Here is a 20106-nt window from a genome sequence, read left to right as displayed (position 1 = left end):
TAAATGAAACGACTATTCTTTCAGAAAGTTCATTTTAATTTCCGCAATGTAATAAAGTCAATTTTTCGGTTAATCGAAAACGTGTTTCTAGACGATAGTTTATAATAATTTCGCCAAGGTTTCTAAGGAATTTAATAACGTAATTTATTTTAACACCCACTCCCGTTCCACGGGTAAGAGACTAATTCTTAATACACTCGTTGAGAGAATGTAGACATCGACCTGCCGCCAGATGTCCCCCGTTCGTATACCTGTCGGAAAGAGCTGACGGTGAACAATGGTCGCTAATTCAAACAGCGCTTGAATACATAGTAGCTCGTTATAAGGAAGGGGACTCTTTTGAAAACGCGTCGCCGAGAACCCCGGCGAGAGGCTTGTCACGAAGGCCAAAACTCTGGCTCGGAAACCGTTGTTTGTGACGGCTTCTGTTGGTGGAAAAGCTGCGGGGAAGACGACTCTTTGTGCAGCCCATGGAGTGGCCAGCCAAATTCCCAGAATTCCACGAGTTTAATCGAGAATGAGTCGCTACTTGGGTCAAGTGCCGTGCGCGCTCGATCCCTTTCGCTTCGCTATCGACACGATCTGAACCGAGATATAATGTATTCCCGAGCTAACGTCGTATTCAGATTCCGCATCCTATTACTTCTTTCCTGTTGATCTTTCTCCCCTGTCCTGTCTGCACCCACACTAGGCGCCTAAGAATAAAGAGAGCCGCCGACCGATTGTGTCCTTCCTAGCTGACGGACGAAACTTTTAACATGCGCAGGATTAAAGGTGTCGAAAACACGTGTTTCGTCTCAATTCCCGCCTCTTCTATTATACTCACTTTCAGTGATTTATTTCAAAAATTGAAATGAGGTGCAAGCCTAGTTGCGCGTTTCCTATTGTTACAATTTTTATGTTGCGTTTCTCTATTTTGAAAGGAATGAGGCTCATTTTTTAAAAGTTACGTTTCATCAATTTAAAAAAAAAACGTAGCTTGTTAAAATTGTTTATCAAAGTAGAGATAAAACGAAGATAAACATTTCTCCGAATGACGTATTTTTACGCCAGCATAGAATAGAACTTGGACGAGGCTGGAGCGTGCATCTACAGGTTCTAGGGTTTGCGTGAGGCATGGCCAGTTAATACGTATTTCAACCTTTCCGGAAGTTGATAACCCTAAATGACGAATTTCTCGCATTGTCAGTTAGTGCTGATCATTTCCGAACTACGTTTTCGGTTGCATTAAGAAATTTTAATTTTAAGTGAGATTTCTGGTCAATTCGCGGGACGCCACAACCCGCCCCAGGTAGCAAAAACACGTGTTAAACACGAGTAATATGATAGTGCGGTACACGTGTGGGGTTCACGTGGGGAAAACGGCGAGCCGGTCACCCTCAAACACGTGTTACAGCACGATTTGATAACGTATTTCGCATGTGTGCATACACCGACCGTCCACGTGTGCATACACCGACCGTCCACGTGTGCATACACCGACCGTCCACGTGTGCATACACCGACCGTCCACGTGTGCATAAACCGACCGTCCACGTGTATATTCATCAATTGCTACGTGTTTAAATACGTACCATGCACGTGTTTAAAAACGAACCATGCACGTGCTTACACACCTATTTTTACGTGTTTAAACACGAATCGTTCACGTGATCATATACTGATCGTCCACGTGTTTTAACACCGGTTATTTACGTTTAGGGCACCATTCAATACACGTGTTCGAACACATACTTTGTTCCTGTATAAGACCTTTAATTTTACGTGTTCAAACACCGTAGTAACATTAAACGAACATCGAACTTCCATTCTTTAACCCTAGTAATTCTCCTACATTCACAAATGAAAATATTGCGTTATTGTTAATTAAAAACACCCACAACTTTTTCATTTTAAAATTTTTAACATACTCGCCTGAAATTAAATTCTAAATACGATTCATATATTTCATTTCCAATATTATTTAGAAACTTTCGAATAAACAAAATGTTTTCAAATAATTGTTTAATGAAACGAATTTTTCAATTCAAAAGCAAAATGAACAAAATTTAAAAATTTTAGGCCAGAGATTCCAATCGTAGACCAGTTTCGCCCTATAGGGGTTCATCAGTACTGTGTAGGAACTCTGGCTATACACGGAAATCTGCCGATATCAGTATAACTAATAAACATTCAGAGTGCCCTATATCTGAGTAGTGCATTGCAACTTATAGTGAAATTCTCCACCAATTATTGCATGGCGGTCGCTATTCAGCAGACATCTTTTACGCTCGGGCTTCCGTTGAATTCCAACGTTAAGATATTTATATCAAAAGTCAAAAATTTTAGGCCAGAGAGTCCAACAGTAGACAAGAACAAGACGTACGACCAAGGAGGATAGGAAGGGAGGCGAAGCAGGAGGGATGAAAGCGCCAGCATCCTTGTAAGAAGCTTAGCGCGCGCTCGGCGGGAAAATTTCGGAAAAATGGCGGCAACACGTAGCGTAGCGGCCGCAATTTTGCTAAGCTGCTTACAAGGATGCTGGCGCGTTCATCCCTCCTACTTCGACTCCCTTCCTATCCTCCTTGGTACGACGGTCAGAATACACACAATCCTTCTAATGTCTTAAGTTGGTTTGAGCTATTCACAGCAACCTGCAACGCCGGTATCCAGGGCCGGATTAAGACTTTATGGGGCCCTAGGCCCAAGTTAATTTTGGTGCCCCCCTTTCAATAGCGAGCGAGCGAGCTAGGCGCTTCCTTAATTTATAATAGAGAAATGGAAGGAAAATTCATTTTGCTGCCAGATTTAGTATGTCGTCAGACGTCAAGGGCTAGACGGCAGTCCGTCAGAGAATGTGACAATCAAACGTTTTTGGTTCATAAGGGTGGAGGCATTTACTAAAATAACTCCGGAAAATATTTTGTGAAAAGCAAATGATTAAAGTTTTGAACTTTTATTTTTTTCGAACCCTCTTGGTGCCCCTTGTAGGCTTGGTGCCCTAGGCCCAGGCCTATTCGGCCTATTGGTTAATCCGGCCCTGCCGGTATCACAACCTAAATATATCCACGGTCACACATATAAACATATTTACACTTATTTGTTACTTCTAGTCATACTTTGAAAGCATCGAAGATTCCTTCGATCAGTATCACTCTTTTTTTACTTCCGATCACACTTATTTGTTACTACTAGTCAGCCGTTGAGTGTCACACTTATTTCTTCTGGTTATACGCCAAAAACTAGTTCGATCAGTTTCCTACTTACTTGTTACTTCTGATCACACTTATTTGTTTCGTTGAGTGTCACACTTATTACTTCTGGTCATACGCCGAAGACTACGTGGATCAGTGACATATTTAATTGTTACTTCCTGTCATACGTTGAAAGCGCGGCGTACTCTGAACGGCCTTGAAAACCGCTACAGGGAAACGGGCGGAAACACGCGGATTTACAATGTTGGAAATTGCGGGGGTCCATATATGCTGCCCAAAAAACCTTACTAAGAAATAAAATTAAGGAAAGTATTTGCAACTTTAGGTTATAAGTAAACCACAGCTATTCAAAAATATATCTTTCATGAAAATCGGACTTAAATTAAGAAACTGTATGTAGATTTTTAGGCGAAAATACAAAACCACGAAAATTGGGGTCCCGTAAATTACCCTGAAAACTATACTTAAATTTAATGATTACTGATATAACCTAATCCAATGATATATTTAATTTTAAACCAAATATCTACCACACAAAGCGAAACCACCCAAAATAGTAAATTTAGCAAATGCCCATTTTCTAGGGCGCCGATTTGAAAACTTTATGAGGGGCTATCAATGGCAATGCATGTACATTCGAACGAGATATCATTTACTTTTCTAGCCCTAACCGTTGAAGATATATGTGCGACCCGGCGGCAACGGCTACACTGTACGTGAAACTAATACACACAAATCCTTAGGATAGTGTGTAAAAACCATGGTGGTATTTGTGTATTGTATTGTTGAATTTGAAGTGTAAATTTCAAGTCGAATGTTTCTTCTAAGAAAGGTTTCAACTAACAAGTTGGCAAGCCAAAATATACCTCTCCTCGGAAGATTTTTTAATTTTAAGTGAAGCGTAACTGTATCCGTGGTTCTGCGGTAGAACGCTCACCTGTCGTGCAAGAGGGCTCACGCTCACCTGTCGTGCAAGAGGGCTCGGGTTCGAATCCCGGCCGATTAAAAAATTATACTACACCCAATGACAAAAAGAGGGCGCTTTTGGAAAAACCTTTTCCCTGATTCTAAGAAACTGCGTACTCAGTGATTCCCCTTTGCCCCGAGAATGCGAACGCGTTCGCAGGCCTAACAGACAGACCCACAGACAGACAGACACGGTGGTTGTATAACCCCTCCTAGGGTACAAAGTCCCCTCGGAGAGGTAAAAATAGTTAAATAGTGTAAATTAGTAAGAGCTTGAAAGGTTTATTTACTATTAATAATAAAATAATTTAGATTTGTGTTAAGAAATTATTAAAAAAGAGGCCTATTTCTACCTCCTTAATCCTTCAGGGCGGCGAAAAGATAACCGTTATTTTTTTAAATAGCCAGACGTTTTAGGTTTGATTGAGATTATGAGTGCCTGCAGAAGTTTCATCTATGATCGACCTATACGCATAGATATTCTTCATTTCAAAGCTTAATTACATAATTAAATAAGCAGGTTAAGTAAAAGTAAAATAATTTGTGTCGTGTAATTGATCATTTAAAAAACACCATCAGGCCACGTGTTAATTCACACAAAAAAACCATCGTGAGTTAAAAACCTTCAAGACACCAGGAGATCACGTGTTAAATTACACGAACTGTGTTTCGTGAGCTATTAACCCTAAATTCCACGTGTTCCACACGTGTGAAATTTTCAAACACGTATTATCCACGAAAAATACGAAAATTCCACTATAAATACACGTGTTTTTGCTACCTGGGGCGTACGCACTATTGTTATATTTTATTTTAGTACCAATTTAAGATTCAGGATAGAAGTGCCATCTCTCTCCCAAAATTTTGGAAAACTTCTACTAATTTAGTATACTACAATGCGTTGGATAATTTCGGCGTGCTTTTTATGGCACCGCACGTTTGTGGCAATGCTTTATTATGCTGTCTTATAATGTCTATGTTATGACATTGTGGGTATGATATATTGGGCACTTTCCAAGTTTATTTTAATGACTCTAATTTTCTTATACAGGGTGTTTTTAAATATACCAATGAATATGATGTTCATTGATAAAATTGATTTTTTTACTGGATACATGACAAGCTGATTAGGATGGTTAATGCTATAGGTTATTGAGAAAGTGCTGCTTTTGTTAAAAATTCTTTTTAGGTTGTTATATAGTGCTAATCAAGTTAATGTACAGGGTGATCAAGGACGTATATAAGGGGGGGGGGTTGAACCCCCTAACCCCCCCCCCTTATATACGTCCTTGATCACCCTGTAACTCGATTCCTTTCTAACGAAAGGAGCGCAACATTAACATTATCCTTTTCCAATAAAAATATTAAATTTTGCAAAACAATATCAATTTTGTTCTTTGTTTTATTATCATTTTCTCGCAAATGTATTAAAAAACTTTGTTTGATACACGTGCGGAAATGTCATTGTCACTCGTCTAGCCAGTACTTTAAATATGCGTTATCTCTAACGAAAAATTTCGCTCTCGCTGCGCTCGCGATTTCATCTGGTTGTGTTATAACCCGTCCCCCCCTTAGACTTTCTGTATCTACGTGCTTGAGGGTGATTGAAATAAAGTTCCTAATGAACAGGGTGAAAAGTTACCCTTTGGTTGTTAAGAATTAGTGCTCTGATTTGGTTTAATAACAGTGTGATTGTTTTTTTTGTGAAATTTACACTAAGGTTGTTAAAGTGCGCTAATTAATTTAATGTACATGCTGATTAACGAAGTGTGGTATAGGGTTAGGTATGATAAACGACAGGGTGTTTGAAATATTGATTTTAAAATACAATGTGCTCTAGAAAACGCTCTTTTTCGACAAAATTCATTTTGGGTTATTAGAGTACGTTTATTAAGTTTATGTACAAGGTGATTGGAAATTTTATCAGATTTAAATTTAATATTCTAAGTATATCTAATAATCGGGGAATTGTGTGAACTTAAATATCCGTGACATCTTGTTCTATTGTGAACATGCTGCCACAAATATATTCAGCAATGTTAGAAATCTCGACACGTTACTTTAACATTTTAATTGTTTTGTTAATTATCTGGTATGCTCCATGTTAACAGCTCTATATGCTCTCGTAATCGGTTTTCTGATTAACAAATTTATTTTTTTGCCGCTTGTTCATATAATAACAAATTAAAGGTTTAAAAATAGTGGAATTTATGTTACGCCATGTTTAAATTTTTTTTTTTTAAAACCGACTAAAGTTTTGGCTTATTCATTTCGTCTTCGGAATAATAATACAGAGCATTCTTATAATTTTTTTATTGTGACAAATATCTAGTATTTTTTAAACTTTTTAGTTTATGATTTACTGGTTATTATGTTTGCGGATGTATAAAAAAGGAACTAAACTTCTAATTTAGTTTCTTACTGCGGTGGCAAGTATGGCAACTCTGTGTAAGTTTCCTTAAATTAATTAAGAGTTCTCCGTATTTGTTTCGTATAATTAGACGTATTCCAGTTTTCTGTATAATGTTTGCTCACGCGTACTTAGAATATTACACCCGTAATTAACATTTTGATATGAAAACAGGGTTGTTATCGTCCACCAAATATTTTGTGGAAAACACAGTACTGTTGTGGTCTTTACCTTTTTGACCAAGTAGACCCATGTAGACTAGATTAATTTAAATTTAAGCTAAGCAATAAAATGCAACGCCCACATTTTAACCGATTATTTTTCTTTACCGAGACTAATTTGAATAATCTAGTTTCTTTTTCAAACGGAATTTTATTGATTACGACTGCAAATATTTCCGAAGGCGAGGTTAGCTTTCCTTAATAAGGATCCAGGCCCTATAATTCGCCCTTATCGCGGTTAACGACCAATAAAAGAGTTTTTATAGTACCCGTTTGCGTACTCGAATCACCGAGCTATTAGTATTTTATTTTTACGTAGATCGCGTACGGGCCCGAGTAGGCCTTGACACAACGAGGTTCGCATTTTCGACTAGCGGTAAAATAATACAGTCTTTCCTCGCGGGTTAAAAACAGTCTCATTGCGAGGCGCCTTAAGGGCCTCTTCTTTTTTCAGTCGCCATTAAGCGTAGGATCTCGCGTGCTAACTCTTCACGGTTGTTCGGCCAACGCGCGTGGGGGCCTTTGCGGTAAATCCAATAGATATCTTGATTATTTCTTCTTCTCCGTCGTGTTGGCAGGAAATGGGAAGTCATCTATTACGAGCAATTCCAGCTCATTGTTTTCTTCGCGTTTTTTAGCGTCGTTTGTGTAGTATTACGAGAGGCCCCCGTTTCCAAGTTTGACCCATATATATATATTGAGGTGGCCCGATATGTCGACCGACGCGATTGTGAAGAGGAATAGCCGCCATTAGGAGAGCGTTTTGAGCCCTTATATACAGCTTCGTAAATCGTTTTAACGGTGCTGCCCTTTAGTCCTTTCCCTTCAGAAGCAGCCGAACGACAGTAATCGTTTTATACGTTCTTTACTAGCGAAAATGAACTAGAAAGAATTTTTATCATTCTCGAGATGAAACGACTCTAACTGTTACGTGTATAGAGATATCCATTGAGGGACTGACTATAAATTATCGCCATCCAACAGTCCAACACCGCGTTTGATATAGCGTCGTCTTCGTTTCGCTATTTGACCCTTTGTACCTACTCCAATTTCACGCGTCAGGGAATTTTGCATTTACGCTCATTGCAAGGGTATATCGCTTAAAAGAGTCAATTGTTCATAGGTGACTAGGGAATTTAAGCGACTTCAAACCCTCTCCAGTTGAACTTTGGCAGCTTATTAGTCCATCGTGTATAGACTTATTTTAAATTCTACGGCATTGTAGTTTGGAAACGGTTTTCTTTCACTTCGATTCGAATTGGCGTTGCGATTTTTAATAACTAATATTTCGAATTTTGGATGAAGTTTATATCGTTTTTAGTATTCGATTTTACAGTTTTTGTTTGCTCCCACGTTTTGCTCTACCGCTCCCATGGCGCGAATAAAAGGTTCTACTCAATAATTCAAAGTGATTTAATTTAAAATTCGCGAGACTTTGGATACGACGGAAATTTAATTTCGATAGAGCGTTTGAAGTTTGCGAAACTAACAACCGAGTGCCTGCAGGAGAACATTTGTGAATACCAAATACTTACGCAGTAGCTTAAATTTGAACTCAAAAGTAACCGAATAAATAATTTAAAACTCAGAGTACTCTGGAATATTTAAGCCGCGCTTATGCATGATCCTTTCTTAATATTGCATTAAAATATCTTATTTCGCGACGAAAATGAATAAGAAAGGACCGCCTTTGGAAATGTGTAGGCTGCTGCTACTGAACTTGCTCTTTTACTTTGTATCGCCAAGTGTACCGTATGGCATCCGCTTTCATCTCAACCGTGCTTGAATATAAATATAAATATAAGGCCCTTTGCATCGTTGTAATTTTTTCAGCGTGTTCGGATAGATGTTAGAAACAACGCGACGCTCGTAATTACCAGAGCAGAAAATATATTGGCCCCGAGCTCCTATAATATTAAGCCGCAGTCTTTGTCTAAGATGGAACAAGTTGCTTCGTTAAGAGGAGCTTGAATATTCACCTTAATCGAAACGAAACCAGTGATTTCCAACGACGGCCACGACGGGACGCGGCACTTCTTTGGGTTTTCTTAGTCGTAACGAGGGTGTAGGTCAAATCGTATATAGTCCGTTAGGCTGAGAGCCTCGGGGAACCGTAGAGACGACAAGCAATTCTGTTGCGATGGAAGCCCCAGTGGCCGTCCTGTCTTTCAAACTATATAGACTAGATGAGAAAAATAATTTTCTTTCGGCAGCGATGTTTGTTTTCAAAAGGGGTAAAAAGTTCATCTTTCTCGGGGTGATTGAATTACGGATGTCATTGTCCTTCCCGTGGCTCTCCTCTCGCCACCCGATAGCTTATATTGGAGCAATAAGAACGATGAAAGACGGAACCATTTCACCCTCACTAAATGATAAAAGCAATGTTTGTCTTTTAAAAATGTCTTTAGGCTCTATGTATTTTTCAGGGAATTGGAAAAAGTAATGGAAATTTTCACGATGGCTTTTTCGAAGCGCCGGAGTTTTAGATGGCCCGTTCTACGGCCCGTTCCTATTTCCAATCCAACTGTGTTTTCGCAGATAAGGATAATAGATTGACTATTTGGGTAACACTCGGCACCCGTCTTCAAATTTATGACTACGAATACGAATTTGTGATCGGTTAAATTTTATTTATGGAATATTCATTTCACCGCTCCTTCCATTTTTACCTTATATGAAACCGCGTCGCTAAGAAGTGATGTTTCGTATAGTTTCATAAAACAACAAGTCGGCCAAGGCCGTAATATTAGTTCCACATGGATGAATTAATTAATTATTCTCGAAGCCTTGGCGCGTGTTAAAAGGCTTAAGTCTAACGTTAGACGTAAGCTTCTTTATCTGTATTGTAAGTTTGAGCTCCATATCTCAAATCCAATAGGAACTACGAAGAAAATTCGCATACGGTCACTAACCCTTGGCGTGGGTTAAAAGAGTTAAACATAGGGTCAAACTTCAGCCTCTTAACTGTATTAAAAGTTTGAGCCCCGTATCTCAAATCCAGTCCAAACTACGAAGAAAATTCGTGTAAGATCTATAAGCCTTGGCGCGTGTTAATATGGTTAAGCATAGTGCCAAACGTAACCACCTTTACCTATTCAAAGTTTAAGCCCCATACTTCAAATCCAACGAAGATTATACATTTTTCTCTAAGCCTTGGCATAAGGGTTAATCATAGCGTCAGACGTAAGCTTCGTTATCTGTATTCTAAGTTTGGGTTAAGTATCTAAAATCCACTAGGAACTAATCTATTAATAACGCTATAGCGTTAAAATTGGGCCAAAACAAGCTAAGCCTTGGTTAAATTAAAATTAAGTATGGTAAAATATCCGCAATGACCATCCTAATAACTACATCCAGTTTCGAAGTTATACCTCAAATCGCACCCGAATAGCGTAAAAATTAGGCCAAAACAAGCTAAGCCTTGGTTAAATTAAAATTAAGTCTGGTAAAATATCCGCAATGAACATCCTAATAACTACATTCAGTTTCAAAGTTATATGTCAAATCGCACCCGAATAGCGTTAAAATTAGGCCAAAACAAGCTAAGCCTTGGTTAAATTAAAATTAAGTCTGGTAAAATATCCGCAATGACCATCCTAATAACTAAATTCAGTTTCAAAGTTATATCTCAAATCGCACCCGAATAGCGTTAAAATTAGGCCAAAACAAGCTAAGCCTTGGTTAAATTAAAATTAAGTCTGGTAAAATATTCGCAATGAACATCCTAATAACTACATCCAGTTTCAAAGTTATACCTCAAATCGCACCCGAATAGAGTGTCCCACTTATTTATTACGCGGCTATGATAAGCAAGTGTCACATTTATTTGTTACTTCTGGCCATACACGGCTTTGATAAGCAAGTGTCACACTTATTTGTTACTTCTGGCCATACGCGGCTTCGATACGTAAATTAATAATAATAATAATAATAATAATAATCAGCTAGGCGACTTTTGAAGCCATTAATTCAGGTGGCCGGGTTTCAATGCGTAGGAGGGTGGTGGCAAGCCCTGCATGCCACGCGTTCGAGCCAACAGCTCCCTACACTAACTATTACCGTTAACCTCAACAAGTTTTTATGGAAGGGGAAACCGAAGATCTCGGGGGAAAACCCCTTAAACTACGCACTCTAAGTGTCACACTTATTTATTTCTTCTGGCCATACGCAGCTTCGATACGTAAATCATGCACTCTGCGTAAGGCAAAAACGAACGTCAGCGGGAATGTGGTTTATGCGGCGCCCAAGGGCCCCTAATTCCCCTAGGGCACCGAAACCTGGCAAACCGTAAGAGCTAAAGTAAATACGTAATTTAAAAAAGAAATTAAATTTTTAAGTCACTCAGTTGGGTAATAATCAGGGGGGTCGGATAGAAGGGGCTGGCAAAGCGCCGCTAACTAAATTTAACCCGTGAAACTTGGTTGTGCAGATAGTGGCAACCATATTAAGCATTCTTAGAAAAAACGGTGGGGTTATGTCACCCCGTTCAAAAGATATGGAAGATGTTGCAAATGTGGACGACGACGACGACGACGACGACGACGAGGACGACGCCGACACTTCACAACATTCTAACGAAAACAATAGTCCCACTCTATATATACATATAGATGTGGAACTAAAAAGGGAATCGGACTTGTGTTTGCGGAAACTTTGAATTTTAAAGGCTACACTGAAAATATTTTAAGAGCACAACAGTTGAGTTTGCAAGTTCTCTCCCCACCGGTTACAACCCGGTCACCTGTATTAATGCAATTAAAAGTCGCTAGATGGTGGTGCTTAGGATATTAGCCCAGCTGATAATTATTATAATTATTATGGTAATTTTGATTTATTTATTGTAATACGCTTAGTTTTCAATGGCTGCTATACATTTTCCGGCTCATATTTATTTTCGAAATTGCGCTACAGTAATTTTTAAATTATATTTTAACCATGCAAGATATTTAGCTTGCTAAAATTTACATAACTCCTCGCTAGGCTAATGGCTTGACCATATGTAACATATTCATGTAACATAAGTATGCCATAAAAGATAATAAAGAATTCCGTATCCTAGATTCAGAGAGGTTACCGATTGCTGGTTTTGTAACGAAGCGATTACCCACTTTCGGCACGTGACCTCCGAAAAATCGGTCTCCATCGGTTGCTTTAGGTCGCTATCTGTAGTTGGTTACTGTGGAGCAGATTGTTCCAACGAGAAGGGGGTTGACGGTATTGACTACGCGTGAAATGGTGATTTCGAATTTAGGATACAATATCTATATTATCTTTAATTAATCTTTGTTCAGAGGACATCACGTAAATTACGTCACTTCGAACTCCGTTACGAAAATCACGGCATCCATTGTATAGATGTGAAACTGAAGTTTACTACTAGAAATTCGTCACGCGTTTTTACTTTGACAATTTACAGTTTAGCGGATGTCAAGCTTTCACTAGGCTTTGTATCCATGGTAACATTTTCAATAGCGCAAGAAAAAATTGACTTTTCATTAGTTGTTTCTATAAAAGAAAATTAATAAAAAATAAAATTTGCTCTTACGTCACAAGACACAGCTTTATTAGTATATTCTTCGATGGCGCGATTGGCACGTGCGCTATAAAAACCTATATTTTACTGGCGACAGTAGCGGGTGCTCGTAGACTTGTAAAAGTAAGAGACTGTGACGTAAGAGCCACATTTAAACAAGAAGACCATGTTGCTTTATAAAAAGAACTATTTACAATACACTATAAGCATGAATGTATTCATTTCAATCATGAATATCCATTAGGTAGTTTAGCCTCAGTCGCTAGGATGGGAGAGGCTAACCCGGCTAAGTTATTTTGATGTGGGTCACGCGCCGCCACTTAAAAATTTTATTAAAGGGCAACGTTTTGTAAGTTAGAAGAGACCACCTATGGACTGTGAGAAGGATGATAAAATACGCGTATTTTATCAACGTTTTGTAACTTGACTAGCTTTCAATTCCAAGGCTTAGCTCGATATTTAGTTTCTTAAATTTCTATACACATCTTTTGGATTGAACGAAAATACGTAGGAATATTTATAATAAATTCGTTTATTTATTTTTTCAAGTTATTTTGTAAAAGAACATGTCTTTGATTTTTTCTTCACCGGTAAAGTCGCCCAATCCCGGAAAAGTTTTGTGGATCGAGTCAACGACAAACGCCTGTCTCCTGATTGAGATAAGTGATTACGTAAAACGCAGAAAAACCACGCTCATCTTAGCTCGAGATGGTAGAAAGGGTAATGTAGAAAGGGTAATGTAGAAAGGGTAATGGTTGAAATGCATACATTCATGCTGTTAGGGGATTCGGAAAGATATCTGTGATTACGTGATTTGGTTACTTTCCGTCTTACTGTTACTGAGCGCGCACCTCCTTTTTCGTTTCCAAGGAAAAATGGAGCGAGCTACAATCAACTTATAATAGGTGATTTTTTATCGCCTGTCCGAGGACAAAAAGTGTAAACTTTTTACCCTAAAATGTTTTATTCGCCTGTTCTCGGGGTAAGACTTACCCAGTCCCGAATTTTAATCACTTGTTCCAGAGCTCAAATGTTACACTTTTTACTCCTCCTCGAAAGGAGGTGTAGACGGAGTAATCTAGCTTATTTAGAAAATTTGTCTGCTAAAATTTCGTTTCACGAAAACCTGACGGGTTTTGAACATCTTCACATGTGGCAAGCTTTTAATAACGGAAATCTAATTGTTAAATGTTAGTTAATGACTTTAAAAGTCGCTTGATGACTTAGGCCTAAGGTGGTGCCTTGGGCATTAGCCTAGCTGATTATTATTATTATTAAATAAATAAATAAGAAAAAATTAGTCATATATTGATGACCTCACCACCGGTCGCCATCTTAAAAACTAAACAAATAAATAACCTTTAACCTTTAACTATACCCCCTTCTTACTCCAACTCATTTTTTCGTCAAGATAGAATTGGAGTAAAAAGACGTCATAGGGCTACACTTTTTAACCTGCTCAAAAAACCCAGAACAGGCGAAAAAAAAACACCTATAGTAAGAGCGCGAACTCAAAGAACTAACGCTAATCTTTATATAATTTAAGAATCAATTATGGTATGTTCCTAGTGAATCAAGGTCTCATTGTATTTTTCCAATGGGAACATTACACAGAGGCACACTTATGAGTGATAACGTTACATACGCCTTGACTTTAAAAACGGTTCACGCGAAAGTAAATTTCCAAGGAACGTTTTACAACTCATGACGTCCATCACTGAGTACTGGCATCAACTAGTCTTTTATAAAAGATTTATGAAAATAATGCGCGAGCCACCCTGTTTACGTATTAGGGATCAGAGCTTCGCTGTTCAAACCATCTATAGTCTAGTCACGTTCCGAGCAGTATGCTCGCTTAAAAACGTTAAGAAAATAAGAAAACACGGCGTTAATAGCGTGGGTGGTCAGTTATCGTGGACGATACCGCGGCCAGTCAGTCCAGTCTCACGCCTTCGGAATTGCGCGTCCATTTCCTGACTCCGATCACGTTTCCCCCAAAAACTTTGAGCGGGAACCGGCCGTTTTCATCCGTGCCGAATAAGCCGTTAAAAATAGGAGTCGGGTCGAAGATTCGACCCCAGTTAGAGTACCGGTGTTGGGTTTTTGTTAAAGACCTCGCGGGAGTTTAAATATACCCCTATTTTCCCCTTATACTTATAAACGGGTAGTTAACTTCGAACCACTTAAAGGGAAAAAGAAATTAGTCGCTTCGTTGCGCCATATTTTCACTAAGTGCTCGAAACTCCGAACTTGTCCCGCCCCGATTTTTCTCCGCATATGAATTAGTGGCTATTTTAAAAGCCTTTCCGTAACCCTTATAGCGAGGTATAATGTTTATTTCGTTGTCGTAATAATACGCGAACCCTTTTGAATAAGGTCTATTTAAATTTGAGTTATTTATTTGAATACTTACATTATTATATCAATTATATAATTACAACACGAAAATGTCGCGTTACGATTAAGACGTACATTCTTCCGCTATTGCATTGGTGTAGAATTATTCGAAAATGTTCGTGACAAAATGAAACAATTTAAGGCTCGTTGAAAATATTCGAAGCTATGGAAGTAATTCGAGCTCAATTTAACGGGCGCAGTTGTCCTCCATTCGCGTTATCTATAAAATGAACGGTCCCCGTCGAGCCCCCAAATAGAATTGGCCAATCATTCGTATAAATGGGAATTGAAACGGTGATCCACGCCACAAAGGGAGCAGCTAGAAAATTCCCCGACGATTGAAATACGTTAAGTCGTTTTGTCTCCTCCGAATGACGTGCTCGCTAAAACGCAAAACTCGCGCTTTCTCTATATTTCTCAGCTCGCTTTTGCTCTGTACATGTACCATTTCAAAACGGATTAGGAACCTTTCAATGCTTCGAAGATATTAAGGGTCTTAATTCTCGGTGCGCGCTGGGGGAATTTCCGGTCGTTCGGGGGAGCGCCTTTTCTGTCTTTCCGAATACGGCGGAGGAGGAAATTTATTTCATCATCAACCGCTGTAAATGACATTCAAATCGTTGCTTCGCGTGATCGGTACAGCTGCACCGTCAGTAAATATAGATCCGCGTGTCGCCCCGAAATCTTTATCATTTTGTTGGAGGCCTCGCGCTATCTCCTTTATCTTCGACAACCATTGTCATTGCCCCCATCTTTATTTTTGTCATTTAGGTAATTACATTCTGACTCGGGACCCTATACTAGTGAAATTGTTATAACAAGTGCTACATTTGTTTAAGAATGTCAATATCCTACTAATATAACGCTGAAATAACGATTTATGTTTCGAACTGATACCAATTGTATAGGATTGGAGTGGACTCATAAACAATGGAAATTTACCAACTTTAACATTTATATATCTGCATATACTTGAACGCCGTATTAGACATCAATCGGAAGAAATAATAGGCGATCACTTAAACCTATTTTTTTATTTTTCTTAATATGTCCCCAAAAGTTCACTCCTTTATTTTTATAACTTAGCTTCATTCTGAAGCTGTGATAGGATTCATTTAAATGGAAATGGCATCTAATTTCTGTATAAAAATAATATTACCGTATTTAAAAATAACCTACAACGAAAATATCACAATTTGACCACGCAAAAGAGCGGTAAAATTTCCAAACAAGAGCCAATGGTGTAGGGCTGTGCGGGTACTCGAACTCGACCTCGAATAAGTAATTGGATAATACTCGTCGATTACCGAGTACCAAAAATTGCATATTCAGGTACCCGATTACTCGAATAAAACTCTAAGTTCGTCGAGTATTTGTTTTTTCCTCGTTGCTTAAAGTTCAAAGAGGGGGTTTTACAGCTTTTGGCGGGGTAATAAACGACACATACAATGGAATATTTTCAGCATTGAAAGTTACTTTATACTCCTTTTATATTTAATAATTACTTAAATAAAACCAGCTCCTATTAACCCGACTCGTTAAAAATGTTACTCGAGTTTTTTTTTTAGTTACTCAACTCGAATAAGAGAAAATTTCCTCTTAATCAAGTACTCGATTACTCTACTCGACTTCAATATTACTCGATGAAAAAATGTTATACTTGATAACCAACTCGATGGCCTAAAACCACTACTCGCACAGCCCTACAATGGCGGCGCAAGTAGTGCTTCGAACCGCAATAAGTTATCTGTTACTTTGACTGATAAAGCCGAGATTTTCTCAACTGTTTCGTAATCAGATGAACATATTTTGCTCACCATCTACAGAAAAGGCATAGCTGGCTCACAGTAATATTTATAAACAAAAAATTAATTCGTTTTCTTTAAATCCGTAGCGAATAGCTGCTTGGTTAACGGACTTTATCATTTTAATTTTCAAAGTAGATAAGTTAAGGAATTCCGATACCGTGATCATATTTTATAAAGATAAAGGGGGCGCAAACGTGCTTTTGTTAAATATTTTAAAATTTGGTTCCATGGTATGGTTAAATCACTTAAAACTTTTCAAAAAAACTGCTTACTTTACCTCGAAAACTTTTGCCCATTGTTAGTAAATGTTTTGAGACTTTCCATGAAGTGGCAGTCTCTTACAAAAGTATTTAAGTGAACGTGTTTTCTAGAGTATGAGAAGAAGATACGGATATTCTTTCATAGATGCAAATGAGCAGCACTTGGCGGTAGGGGTAGGGTAGGCAGGGCCACTGAGAGTGGGCCCAGGTCCCGGTAAAATATAAATTCTAGGCCCCATGAGATAAAGATATAATTTTCGGAGAGAGACCCGAAATAAAACCTTATTTGATAAAACACTGGCCTCTATACGCTGCACGGGCCCTGGTACTGGCTTCCACCCTCTGTTGTCGGGCCTGAGGCTAGGCCAGCTATTGCCTACTTTTAATTGTACAAGGTTGTCCACAATTTAATTTTAAGGGGCCTCAAAATATCCTCGTGAAGTAAGACGATATATTTTCTGCAAAATATGTAAGAGAATAAAAGATTAATCTTATCCTACACCTCCTAAGCTTTTGACTCCACCACTGATCAAACCTAAGTGACTAAATATAGGAGAAGTCTAATTTTTCCGCTCGAACAAATTTGAACAAAACCCCCTCCATTCTCTGGAGAGAAAGCGTTCACGTTTTTCGAAAGAAGGGCTTTCTCTTAATTTGCGAGTTGCCAGCCAACCGACGAAAAGAGATTGGAGAGTTTTGGATAATTCTTTGCTAGTGTTGAGGCGTAATAAAGCCACGTGCCCCCTTCTGTATCGTCTTTATAGAATATCCAGCTGTTGGCGTTGTTGCGGCGGTGGGCTCGCTTCGAATAATAATTGTTACCCCATTAGGTTTTACAGCCGAAATCGAGCATATCGAGAAGCTTTTGGCCATTGCGTTTTTCTTCTTCCGAAGCTCTCCATTTTCCTTCCTTAATGAAGGAATCTCCGTTGGGAGCTAGTTTACCCTCTTTTCCTCTCCAAACCATTTCGTATTGAGCCCATAAGTAAGCTATCTTCATTAGTCGTCCTTTTCTCTCGCCTACTCAATATGCGATCCTATTCGCCTACTGGTTCTAATGTTTTGGCTTCCATTTCGGAAAAGGTTGTTGCGTATACTAGAGTGGTTAAGCAAAAAAGCTCTGGAGGCTTGAACGACGATGACTTTCAACGGTTTCCTTTCCGGCTTATACGACGTCATATTTCTATCGTGCTTGTGAGACACGTCGTAAAGTATTCACAGCGTTTAAATAAAAATACTGAATTTTCCAGTTCAACAAATCGAATTGCAATAACGGCAAGTGGTTTATTTTTTCGAATGTCATGTGTTTTACAAATTTTAAATACTGACTTAAATTGAATTGCCTTATATGATTAGGGTGAAATCGGTAAAACTGCACATGTAAAAATAATTGTCGTAAAATAGGCTAGATGCGTTTGTGCTTAGACAATGCTCACAGTCATATCTACACCGCTTTTTACTATCGGCCAAACTCGTTTTTATTATCGTTACGTACCCTGCTTATGCAAAATGTCTAAAAATATGTAAAACTTCTATTGGAACTTTTATTCCGTTAGCCGTTGAATTGAAGACATGCTTAACAAATTTAAAATAATGTGACTTAGTTTTTCAAACATCTGAAGATCTTGGCTTAACGTCTCCCATAACAAAGAATATATAATAATAAAGAATATATCAGATTTAACTTGGCAATACTCCTTAAAAATCCGTCTCATTTAGATGAAAGATCTTTATAAAAAATTGAGCAATTAAATTATATTCAAATCCTTGAACTTTTTTAATATTTTTAATGATTATATTTCGGGGGGGGGGGGGGAAACTACACTCCCGAAGCAATTTAAAAGTTGACCTCGCAGTTTTCTTACAAGTTTTAGTCTGTTGATTTAAAGGGGGACCCGTTCGATTTAACCGGAAACCTTTGGCCGCTTCGAAGGCCGTGTGGAAGGAAATGGAAGAGACGGAGGAGGTGGGGTGGCCCGAAAGGGTCTTGCCAAGAAATCCATGCCCGGAGCTCGGTAAAAGACGTCGCTTGACTACTGATTATCACTGAAAGGGAATCGTGTTTTAAGGATAACGATGCCACGTGGTGTTGCGGTTTTCAAGGCACGTTCTCGGCCACTGGCTTTGGAGCTTCGGGCTGAGCTTTACTGGCTTCAGAAACTAAGACCATTAAATTTACTCGGAATAGAGTGAGTTTGGTTCATGGAAACCATACACCCGGTTAAGCTCTCGCCTCCCAGCGAAACTCGCCATCCTATAATTCCCAATCTTCCGACGAGTTAGCCATCCTTACCGGAGCGATGCCCGTCGCGAAGCCCTTAAATATACGACCCAAAGTTGCGTTGAATATGGATTTATCCTCGTCGGTATTATATAGAGTGTATTTTTTCCCGTAACCGCGCCTGGAAGCCAAATTTCTCTTGCGCGATCTTTTTCATAAAGTCAACCATCGGGGTTTTTAAAAGAGGATTACGACCGAGACGGCTTTATTCCGGAAAACGCCGTTTGCCATTTAATATAAGCTTTCATCATTCATACTTTTAGTCTTCGACTCTTTGCCCCTGGTTAGGGTTTCACTTTAGTTTTCTCTCGAGAATTATGTACTTAAGAATTTTTTGTTTTATAAATGTTTTAGCAATAGTGGAAAGCAGGCCTCCTAAAACGGTAACTTTCGGAAGAACTTATTTAAATCGTGGACTATCAACTGGTGTGTTACGTCTAAATTATTCGTATGTTTCTTAAAGCAACATGATAATGATATTTGTAACCGTGTAATTTTTATTAATGAAAAATTCAATTTTACTTGTGCATGAGTAATAACAATTAAAATTGACTGTATTAAAAATAACAGTCTGTCTCATAGCCTAAAAATCAAAGCGCGATAAATGCGACTTTTTAACATTGTCTCATTACAAATAGGGTGAGCCGGGGTTTAATTATCTTACTTTAATTTAAAAATAACCGTACTTTTAATTTACAGATTTTAAGCTCTTTAAATATGCTTTAATTTTATGTTTATAGCGCTCTTGAACGGCTTTAAAGAAGAAGTTGAAGAACCGGCGCGTTAATCTTAATGTTGACAAAATCTTTTAATTGGACTTGAAACGCGGTTGGATCTAAGACTTCAAAATTGTTACATACCATAACGAAGATATTTTATCAATATTTTGATTAACTTTCTAATTTACCTAAGCTTTTCCTGAAATATAGCAATAAAATCATACACAGATGGTTACAGACAAAGGTTTTGTCTATATGATTTAAAACAAAACTATTGTCTATCGTGAGTTAATTACCTATCGGCATAGTATTAAGTT

The sequence above is a fragment of the Leiobunum rupestre genome, chromosome 7 (genome assembly GCF_980474605.1).
Source record: "Leiobunum rupestre chromosome 7, qqLeiRupe1.1.hap1, whole genome shotgun sequence".
In the NCBI taxonomy this organism is placed as follows: domain Eukaryota; kingdom Metazoa; phylum Arthropoda; class Arachnida; order Opiliones; family Sclerosomatidae; genus Leiobunum; species Leiobunum rupestre.
This window is presented reverse-complemented; position numbering follows the sequence as displayed.